The 12,320-nt window shown below is 34.0% G+C and overlaps 1 pseudogene; it reads right to left on the bottom strand.

Moving 5' to 3' along the window:
- Positions 1-624: 624 nt before the first annotated feature.
- LOC110722032 lies at positions 625-3,083 on the bottom strand (annotated as a pseudogene).
- Between the last annotated feature and the right edge of the window lie 9,237 nt (positions 3,084-12,320).

A 12,320-nucleotide genomic window follows, 5' to 3' on the forward strand; every position in this document is an offset into this window, starting at 1 on the left:
AATAATAATAATAATAATAATAATAATAATAATAATAATAAAATATGTTATGTTGTGCTGAAATCTGCTGTGCTCTGCCCAGAAGCTCAAAAGAATAAGGCCTAAGTATTTTTCTAGTAGTGCAAAAAAATATGTAAATGATGCATGAATGCATCAAATATTATACATTATGAGACATAATAGTACTACTAAGAGTCTAAGACATCCTATATACACTAATGGAATTACATACATGTATATTTGTACACAAAAAATACCAATGTAATCCTAAAAAACACCTTTACAAATATCGAATTACTATTATTTGTTATGTTTCTCCAAACACAAAGGGCCTATACGCCCAGATGCATTCCATTTACATAAACAAATTACGTACTGCTCTTAATAAAGAGACTTGCATATTTTAATCTAGGGAGATTCAATTACTCAAGCTAGACAATGACAAACTGACAACTAGTTCCAAATGGAATTACGGAAGGATACTACTTGCTAACAAACAAGATTACTAAATAGAGTAGCCAACAATAATCATCTCATATAGATGAATGAGATATTATTTGATAAAATTTGATACATTCCCATAACTAAAGCGTGACTATGAGATCTTAGATAATAATGTATTTCTTAAACCAATTCAGCATATCTATTAATCCATATGAGCTTCTTCTGCATACTTGACAGCAACAACATCTCTGACTCTGCGTCATCAGGGTCGTATCTCATTGTCCACCCATGCGTGACTCCAGGATATATTTTGACATATCCATCTATCTATAAACAAACAAGTATACTCCGTATCAGATTTATGTACAACATTAATAAAATTTCTCATCTGGCAGCATAAAATCATAGTTCTACCAGATAAATTATCGATGGCCTAGCTTACATATAGATATTGTTCTATTTTATGACTTGAACGAAGGCCTAATATTCACAGCGTTGAACATTGCAACTTTTTCAATATATTATTATCATCTTTTCCTTGGAGCAATTTTTTTGCTATGAATGTACTTATGTACATACCATGTAGGATACTAGGATGTGAAGATAGTCAGGTCCAACAAATCAGAGGCACTTGAGTTGAAACAATATCTATCCCAAAAAAGACATTGCACCTATACTAGTTTTCAAATGGAATCAATTCATGAAACACTAGACGATTATTGTTCCAACACCACAACAACATAACCAATCTAAAGATAAACATTAGCCACATAAGTATATATGTTAAAGCAAGCATTATTCTTATGTAAAATAGAATCTTTGAATATTTTGTCTCAAAAGTATGGTATAAACATGTACACCACTTGAAGAGCAGACATGCTTAACATTGAAGTATGACAATTGACGTACCACCTTAGGGCGTTTAGCCTTCTCCTCAAACTGCTTCAGGAGCTCATGTGGAGATGCTTGGTCAAACTCAGCGCCAAGAACAGAAATTGGTACCTTCACCCCGGTCACAATTTAATCAAATTAGTACACTATTCCCCCCCCCCTCCCCTCACTTTCCTTGTTATCAATATGTAAAAATTATACGAAATATCTTAGTTTTGATTTAAAAGAAATGAATGAAGTACGGAGTAATATTATTTAGCTTCAATTAATAACCAAACTCACTCAACATCGGGATTGAAAACTTCAAATTTTCATTTTGCAAGTATGGGGTTGAAAAGGCTCATCAATAATGTTGTTATTCCTAATAAAATTAAAGACTATTAGGCCATGATAATAATCCAATTCTGTTTTATGAAGATAATGAGAAACTAATTTATTCTAGGATCAAAAGTGAAATTTAACAACACGAAAACTTATATTCAAATACAAATCATAATTTAACAAAAAGTTAACGAAGATATAACACAATAAGATAAACATACGACGGGTTAAAACTAAGCCTACCCTTTAGCCTTACCTTTGATATCATCCAGAGTAACAGATGAAGGATCTAGGAGCGGCGCTAGCAGCTTGTACATATTCATCACTTTGTCCTAGTTGCACAACTACTTTGGCTAAATTGGACGAGTCGATGATTAAAATCACAAGGAGAAAGAAACCTCAAACGAGTAAAAATTTTGGCATACAGTGTACAAAGTCTTAACACATCGTGTGTTGCAAATGTAACATTTACCTCCCCAATAGAAGCCAGCTGCCTCTTCATACCCATTGACCTGAAGTCCTGAAGAAATGATGATTTCATATGCGTACTAATTTCTACAATCAGTTAGAAAAATTGGAACCCACAAACTTACTGTTGTCATTAAATTTAGCCAGGATTTTTGTAAAAAATATGCAAACTCAAAGTTCCATGGTCTTTTAGCCAAACTGCTGGTGGTCTGTTATGGACTTATGGTTATCAGGATCGTAGCGATCCCCATGGAAAAAATCAGGGACAATTACATAATAACCACCAGCAACAACTTTGTCTGCGAGCTTCCTGTAAGTATGTAGGAGTACACCATTGATGTCAGTGTTCGATGGTGCAAATAGCACAAAATAAGAATTAGTATATTATCGTCAATTAGATCAATGTATTCCTGCAGAGGGGAAGAACAAAACTCTAGAAATTTCTTGAATAGATTGACTGAGCTATTGCGCGCTGTAGGAAGTTATTCACAGGAGGAGCACATATAGGAAGCTATTGTTCATATGACTTGTGGTTGCATTTACATTGTAGTATTGTACATTGCAGTTTTGCACCAAGCAATTACAAGTATTCACTAAGGCTATCTATGTTTTCAGTTAAGCTTATTTAAGCAAATATTTGCTTGTTTTAGAAATTCTAATTGTGAATTTGAATCAAATATTGATAATCTTTATATTGTATTTCCCAATTCCAAGATAAAATTAGATTGAAATTTGTGAAATTAAAGTGAGATGAAGCGTGAACAACATAAGATTCCAAAATTGTAAAATCAAATTTTGTTTTATGAAGTACTTAAGTTTGGAGCTTCATCAAATAAGCTAAGTATGAATCGTTACAATTCACACACTTTGCTTTCATCCGAGTTGCACTTGTAAATTGTAAGCCGCCTAAAACCCCTGTTTTCACTTCAACTATCACCAGGTCTAGAGCTTACCTCCATTGTTGACATGCGACATGCTGCACACTCTTACATAATCCGGCACCACCATACCAAGAAGTACATGCTACCTACCTAAAGGTGGCTCTGGTGCTTGTCAAGTGGATGTTAATCTCCTACATGGATATAAAGATGAATATTCATGTGTCTAGGATGATTGGTTGGTTATGAATAAAATGATATGAAAACATACCGCATTGACTTTGGGGCCCTGTTCTAAATCAAAAAAGGGGCTCTTAATAATGTAAAAATTATACTACGAAACGAGATACTTTTTATCTATAATTTAGATAAAGCACAATTTTCCTATATATACATTACAAAATGAAAATGTTTTTGTATAACAATGATATATTCAATTATGCAAAATTAATTCAAATATTTTATTCATGTTGAATTGTTGATAATATCAACTAAATATAACATCATAATTATAATAATAATGTCACATATACAATTATAGGCCGGTAGGAAACTAGAAACAACCGATTAAGATTCTAATCTTTAACATACAAGTTGCAAAATTAAAAATTAAAAATTAAAAATTCATCCAACTATGAAATAATAGTAATGATTAAGATACTGCATATTGCATTCATACAATTTATACATGCCCATAGAAAAATTAGAAGCCAGGAGTCTAGGACTGTATAAAAAAAATCAATTAAAATTTCTTCAATTGATATTATCAAACCAGAAACATTAAAAAAATTGAAATAAAATAAACATCCACTACAAGAAAATAACCTTTTCGTAGCGATTATTTTAACATTTAGTATCGATAGTAATTGCAACAAAAAGCTTTCCCAACGAATGGTCATTCGATACAATATCCCCCGTTGCCTTAGCCTTTAGTAGTGGTTTTCAATATCGCTGGGGTTGGCCTCAATAATCGATACGAAAAACTACATCCAATCGTGGTGATTATTGTAGCGATTACAATCGCTATAAATGTTTAGCTGATTTTCTTCTTCAAAAAAAAAAACATGCCTATAATCTTTACAAGATTCGAACATGCAACCTTAAATTCTTATATTAAATGTTTCACCAATAAGCTATGACATATTTTATGTACTCTTTTTCAAACAATATTTATATATCTAGTGTTGAAAAGGCTTTTCGTATCGATTTTTAGGATTTAGTGGCGATTGTAAATGATACGATTTCTCAAAATTATATAAATGTGTAAAAATAGTGTGGATATGTATTACTATGTTTTCCGTATCGATTTTATATGGGAAAACCATGGCGATTGTAAAAATGATACGACATCCTTAGTTATTTCACAAACATACATGCATATTGTAACGAATGTACAATCGCTACGAAATAACCGCTACGAAAAGTGATTTTTCTTGTAGTGATCAAAATTTGACCTTTAACCAATAGACAAAGTAGGAATCAATGAAATCAGTCATTCAAAAAGCTATCAAAACAATACTCCCAAGTGAAGTTCCAATTGGTTTTTGTTTTTGTTTGAATGTGTATTAATTGAGAATTAGATGAAATTATCATGGAAAATCAAATATGATTAATTTTTCATTGCCAATGTGATAGAAGAAAAAAGTTTGAATTTGACTGAGTATATGTAATTTTCCATTAAAAATCCTTTAATGGAGAAATTATTTTCCATGGAATTGAATTGATTTAATTAAGATATATAGTACTAATTTAAATTGATGAAGAAATTTGGAAAGTTGTAGAAATTAATATGAAGCTTGAATAAAGGGAGGAAAATGTTTTTGAGGAAAATAATAGCGTGATTTGCTACATTGAATACTTGACGGCGTTATAAACAAGAAGACTAACAAATACTGTGTATACAATCAATAATAAAAAAAATAAATAAAAAAAGTATTAAAAAAAATGGGCCCTCTTAAAATTGGAGGCCTTGTGCAAGAGGGCACCTTGCACACCCTCTTCTACGGGCCTGCTTATTAAAAGGGTAATGTTATATTTAGCCTTAAGCGCTATATATAAGCATTAAATATACTCTTGGAAATTATATAAACTAAAATTAGGAATTCATGACAAAAACACGCATAAATCAGTGTTATCAGTGTTTATATTTTGATGATTTTTTAACTTTTTATGATTTTCAAGTGCAAATTTAATGCTTATATTTAGCCCTAAGGGCTATGTATAACATTTTCCAAAAATGAGTTGATATGTGCCACAATGAAATTACTCAAGTTATAGTATTAAATGACTTTCATGCCCCTTACAATTTTAAAAATTACATAATAATCCAACCATTACTAACTTTGTCTTTGCTCCACCTTCACCATTAGCTCCACCACCCATACCATCACTCACCTTGACTAGTCCACCACCACGACTCCACCTTGAGTGGTCCACCACCACGACTCCACCTTGACCATCATACACCACGAATTTACCTTGACAACCTGCGAGATATAAAATGAGTCGACGACGGTCGACGTTCATATCGGAGGCACTTGGTGGGGACGATGAACCGTCGACGCCGTCAAGTCAGATATATGTCGGACTTTTTTTTTTTTCAATTTCCGTTGTGCCCGGTCGCATGTTATATGCGACTATACCGTGGTTCAGTCGCATATAGCATGCGACTATGCCATGGTATAGTCGCATGTTACATGCGACTATACTGACTACACCATGGTATAGTCGCATATAACATGCGACTGGGTACCTTTTTTTTTTGTGTAAAGCAATCCGTTTAATTTATGCTAATTAATTTTTGATAATTATTAAAAATAACAAAATATATTTAATTTAATTAGTAAATTTATGGCTTAATAAAAAAAGTTAGTAGTTTAAATTTGCAAAAAAAAGAAAAAAAAAATAATAATTATTTTTGTTTTCAATGGAATTTAATTTAATTTGTAGTTAAATTTAATTTAAATTAAATTTGTATTTTTCTTTCTAAAAGGAACCTATTGAAGATTTTGGCGGTGATGGGGTAAATTATTACCCACATTTTCAGACCGATCAATTATTTTCAACTTATCGAGAATTGTCACAATGGGCGAAAAAAATTGCACTAACACTCAAATTTCAACTTGTGATTTCTTACAACCATAACGGATGGTTGTATTTGAGATGCAATCGTGGTGCAAGAGATAGAGGGAAAAATAGAGATCTTAGTGTTGCTCAACGACTGAACACAAAAACTCAACATTGCGGTTGCAAGTTTTTGATCAAGGGTTATAAAGTTTCTGATGATGAAGGATGGCAGATTGTCTTGGGTCCCGATGCATATGGAAAACACATACATGAGCTAATAGTCTATGAAGAAGGCAATCGACAAATGAGCAAGCTTAGTCCGGGTGCGAAGCAACTTGTTCGCGACCTGACTGACGAAAAAGTGAAGCCAGCACAAAAAATCTTAGCGGTTGTGCGGAATTAGTTTCCTGATGATCATCCCAATCGTAGACATATTTACAACTTTAGGGATCGGTTGAGACTTGAAGAAGCTGACACTACAAGAATCAGGTGGAATTCCGACGGAACAGTTCCGACGGACATGAAATTCCGTCGGAAATACCAATATTTCCGATGGAATTATATTCCGTCGTATATTTTTGACGAAATAAACAATTCCGTGGGAAATCCGTCGGAAATTTCTGACGGAAAATTATTCCGTCGGAAATTTCTAACGGAAAATTATTCCGTCGGAAAATATGTACTTTTCGACGGATTATTTCGTCGGAAATTTAATTTTCCGATGGAATTTGTACCCGTCGGAAATTTGCGACGGAATTTCCGTCAGAATTTTTTTTTTTAAATCACTTGTTTTAAAAAAAAACCCTAAATATCAAACTCCTCTCCTCTCCTCTACTCTCCGCCTCTTTTCACTTTCCCCTGATTCTCATTTCCTTTCTCTCTCCTATCCTCTTCTCTTTCCTCTTTTCCCTCTGCCCCTCCTCTCATTCTCTTCTCCTTTCCTCCCTTTAGTTTTCTCCATCTTCTCCTTTACCCTTTCCTCTCATCTTTATCTTGCCTCCCTCCATCATCCTCTTCTTTCTCTGTCCACCACCGTCGAGCGCAACAACGCAACAGCAACAATGACGCAACAACACAACAACAACGATGCAACAGTAACAACAACGACGCAACAACAACAACAATGACGACGCAACAATAATTGTAATTGTAGATCTAGTTAATTTTTTTATAATTGTTATGTTAATTTTTGAATTTTATTGGATAATTGTATATTTATATATTTCATGTAATAAAATTATCATTTTTTAAAACAAAATTCTGTTTAAATTTGTAGATATACAGGTTTTGATTTTATTTTGTGTGAATTTTTTCGATTTTGTTGTCGATTTTAAGATGCTTGGGCTAATTTTCGTTTTTTGGTGTTAATTTTCGATTTTTTTGGAGGGATTTCGTTTCGTTGGGGTTGATTTTCGTGTTTTGGTGTTTAATTTTCGTTTTTTTTGGAGTTTTCAGGATTGATTTTCGTTTTTTGGGGTTCATTTTTGGTGTGGTAGTGTCGGTTGTGGTTGGGGCTGGTGTTTCTGCGGTGGGGGCTGGTGGTTGAAGGGTGGGGGTGCAGTTTTTTATTTGTTTTTTTAATTGAATTTTCCGACGGATTTTCCGTCGGATTTTTCGGCGGCATACTTTCCGTCAGAATTTTCCGACGGACTTTCCTAGGCCAGAAGTTGTCGTCCGACAGGAAAATCCCGCCGGAAAACTGGTTCCGACGGAATTTCCGTCGGAAAACATCAATTTTCCTACAACACCTATTCTGACAACCTATTCCGACGGAAACGGGTTTTCCGACGGAAAACGAGGTGTTTCCAACGGATTTTTTCCGTCGGAATTTAGCTATTTTCTAGTAGTGTGATGGTTAAGCTGTTGCTACATATTTCCTTGAAGTTGGTATCGAGTCGCAGTATACACATTGGAGCTTGGTTGACCCGGATACAAATGTTTTGACCCATATATTTATGGCACATCCTATGTCTCTAGCGCTCTTATACACGTATCCGTGGTTCATTGGCATTGATTCAACTTACAAGATAAACAAATACAAAATGCCTTTTTTGGAGCTCGTTGGTGTTACTCCTTGCAACATGAATTTCTTGATCGGGTATGCTTTTATGAAGGATGAGAGCATTGTGAGCTATGCATGGGTGATAGATAAGTTGAAGTTGATGGTTGGTAGTGATGTATTGCCTACGACTATAATAACCGATTGTGAGTTGGGTTTAATGTCGCCTATTCGGGAAATATTTCCAAACACTGCTCATTTACTATGCACATGGCATATTAACAAAATTGTAGAGCATAGAGTTAAGAAAATAACGAATAATAAAGATCAAGGCAAAATTTTCAGGTTGACAAGGTGGAGTCGAATTCTCAATGCCACCACATTAAATGATTCTTATATATGTAGCATTTCCTGCTGTGATTTCTTATGTGAAGGACACTTGGTCAAACAATCATAAGGAGAAATTTGTGAAATTTTGGACCAATGGCGTGCTTCACTTCGACAATGTCACCAATTGTAGAGTGGAAAGTGCACATTCATCTTTGAAGGGGTGGTTGGAAACTTCAACTGGTTCTCTCGATTCTGTATGGGCCAAGGTAAACAAGGCGATTGAAGATCAGGTCACACAGATTAAGCAATCACTTGATCGCAATCGACGCAGTCATGGGTGAATATATGATGTTACGCCACTACAACATCTTAATGGACGTACCTCCCACCATTGTATGTTGTTGTTGGTGAATGAGAAGAAAAGAATGAGAGAGTTAAGTCATGAGGTGAATGTTCGGTGTGGATGTGTTTATAAGACGACTCATCAGATTCCTTGTGCATGTGATATACGTCATGCCATTGATTCGGGGACATACATCTACTTAGACCAACTGCACCCCTTTTATAGGACACTAGTGATTGGTGAGGATGGTTGTGTTCCGGCTCCATTGGATGACCCCGATCATCAGTCAAGGGACAATTGATTTTTTAAGAGTCTTGTGCGCGAGGTGAGTAGAAGTGACCCGGCAATCATGTGTTTTGCATCTCACCTAATAGATGAACATCTCTATTCCGATCAATTTGATGTTAATGAGCCGCCTAGGAACACAACTACTAGAGGGAGACCACAATCAAATAGTACACGATGTAATTGTAGTGCATGGGAGTATACACGTGATACTCGTGGGCGTCATGGTCGTAATGGGGGACGCAGTGATGGTGGTCGTAGTGGAGGTCGAGGTAAGTGTACTCTATGTTTTTATATTTTTTTTTGTTTATTTTACTATACTTTGGTGTTTATGTTAACTACAAAAATAATAATTCGTTATTCATCACGAGCAAGAGATATTTCATATTTTTCTAACCTGTATGGGCTTCCCGATATCATCAAACCATTTGTGGAGGATTCGAACAATGTAATGGGTGACGGAAATTGTGGATTTCGATGTGTTGCAGACTTTTTTTTAGGTAAGTCTTTGCATAAAGTAAGTGTCACATTATATGTCAATGATTTTACTTAAAATTTTGTTGTTTAATTTTTTATTAGGTGGGCAAGACAATTAGATACAGGCTCGGTATTTAATTGTGAACGAGGTTAAGGCCAATCGACCAGAGTACATACATTTGTATCACGGAGGCTTGGATCAAGCAATTGATCATATCACCTGGAACGGTGGACATTGTGGCGCGAACCATTACATGGACTTGCCTGATGATTTGTACCCAATTGAAATTTTTTGGAATTGTGCAGTTATGGTTTACGGAGTTGGCCCACGAAGAGAGTTGTATCCGTGTATGACATTTCTACTGTTGCGAGCCCCGTATACTGATGATCGACCTCGGATTGAGATTGCCATTACACACATTGGCCGCCATTATGTTAGACTTGATCTATTGCTAAACTATCCAGTACCTCATATTGTTGATCCATGGTTTATGTATAGAGATCAAAGTGTGATTGGTTGGGAGAAACTTTATCAAGAAAGGAGGGCACATTGGGATCAACTAATAGCACCATCTACTTCATCATCTTAGGAGGAGAATACATTGGAATTAACTTCAATCAATTTCTTACATTTTTAATGTAGTTTATATGCTTAACGTAAAGAAATTGCTTATGTTATATGCTTATTTGTAGAAGTTGCTTACCAATTTAGACAAAAAAATAAATAAACAAGTAAAAACTAGCACATAAAAGTATCTAAAAGTTATAGTGACATAGTCAAGTCCATCAATTACATAACAAATCTAAAACATAAAATAGTAGTGTAGACACCCATTTGTGTCTCCCCAAAACCAAACCCAGTGATGAATACCTTTTACGTCATTTGATTATTGAACAAAGCGAAAGTGTGAAAAGTCTAGTGATGAGGATGTTTTTATTAATTTCTTTTCTCATCTCTTTGTTTTTTAAAACCTATTTTAAGAAAATAGTCAATCCAGTTCGGTTGGTCCATGATATGGGTCCATTAATAGTATAGTTGGATGGGGCTTGAAAAGAGTTTTCCAACGATATATTATAAGCCCAATTTTGATGAATATTGAGGAAATTATGGCCAAATTATTAAACTGGGCTTGGTTTGAGCCTTATATTCGGCCCAATGATCTAGAGGAGGGCCTAATATGGATTTATCATTCCTAATTCAATTAGCATTGATAAATTGACTTTTGTTGACTTTTTGGAATTTTAATTAGAATAAAATAGTGTTTTGAGGAAAATACGATTTTATCCTCCTGTACGGTTAAATTTTATCTGATTTTAGAAAGCGCGTAAAAAAACTGATTAGCGCCTAACACCAGCATTAGCGCCTGGAGCTAGCGTCAGCGTTTGGCGCTTACTTCGTTTTTTCACGTTAGAACTCTGGTTCGATTTTCTATCTTTTTGGCTGATTTTCTCTATAAATAGCCTCCTCAAAACTCCGTTTTCAATCATCAATTCTCATCTCTAATCTACAATCAACAACCTCTAATCATCCCTATTCTCTTCTCTCTCGAAGCTAGAGATTTCTTTCTCTCTCTTTTCTAAACCACCCTTTACACAAAATTCCGCATTCACGAGACCTAGAAACACCTAGCCAAGTTCGAAGTTGCCTTCGCCCTAGACGTGAAAGGTTTTGATATTTCTGAGGGATTGGTCCCTAATCTTTATTTCAATTACTTAATTTAATTGTTGTTTATTTCTTTCCTTGAATTTACTAACGTGTGTATTTTGTTATTAGAAATAGATACGAGGCATCCAAGTAAGTGCTTTAATTGTTTAATTGATATTATGATATAGAGATTATGTTTAGGTTGTTATGTTGATTCCTAGTATCATGTTAGGATGTTTTTTCTTAATTTGATGTTTAGGGTGACAACAATAAGTTCCTAGTATCATGTTTAGGGTAAAAAATATAATGTCAATTATGATGATGCCTTTTATTGTCTTTCCTAATAGTATCATGTTAGGGTTAAAGCTTTGATCTTTATCGTTTAGTGACATGCTAGGGTTTGTTATTAATCTTGTTAGTATCATGCCTAGGATCTTGCTATTATTATGCTTTAACATTATTATGATTCTTTTTATGATTTATGATTATAACTGTTATAATTATTGTTATGATGATTATTTTTTATGATTGTTATGATTATAATTATTATTATGCTTTAATATGATTATTGATTATAATTATTATTATGATTATTATTTTGATTATTATTATTATTATTATTATTATTATTATTATTATTATTATTATTATTATTATTATTATTATTATTATTATTATTATTATTATTATTATGTTGCTTGATATATATATTTATTGTTATTACTTGATCACGCCTTTTATACATGTTTAAAGGGAATTGGTACTTGTAATCACGCTGAATAAGATAATTAATAATCTTTTTAGGGTTAATATGATTATAATTCAAGTGATCGCCAATAATAGTTTTGTTTGTGCATTAATATTCAACCAACATAGATAAACAGGTTTAGGGTTAATCCTATTGATTGCATGTTAGTCAGAAAGCGCACATGAATATGATCAGAATAAAGTAGAGGCCTATTATTAGGGCAGGTTCAATCTCTTTTAGGTTGGATTTGTACCTTCATCCCCGAACTACCAGTCATGGTTCCCGACCTATTGGAGTTAACGATCTCCTGGATCGTTAAGGGGTGTAACCTTCACCCTGTGAACGGTTTACAAGTTCCTAAAACTTATTGGCGACTCTTTTGCTCTATCTTCTTTCCCTTTGGACGCCACCGTACTTTAGTGTAT

This window comes from Chenopodium quinoa, unplaced genomic scaffold (assembly GCF_001683475.1).
Source record: "Chenopodium quinoa cultivar QQ74 unplaced genomic scaffold, ASM168347v1, whole genome shotgun sequence".
NCBI lineage: Eukaryota > Viridiplantae > Streptophyta > Magnoliopsida > Caryophyllales > Amaranthaceae > Chenopodium > Chenopodium quinoa.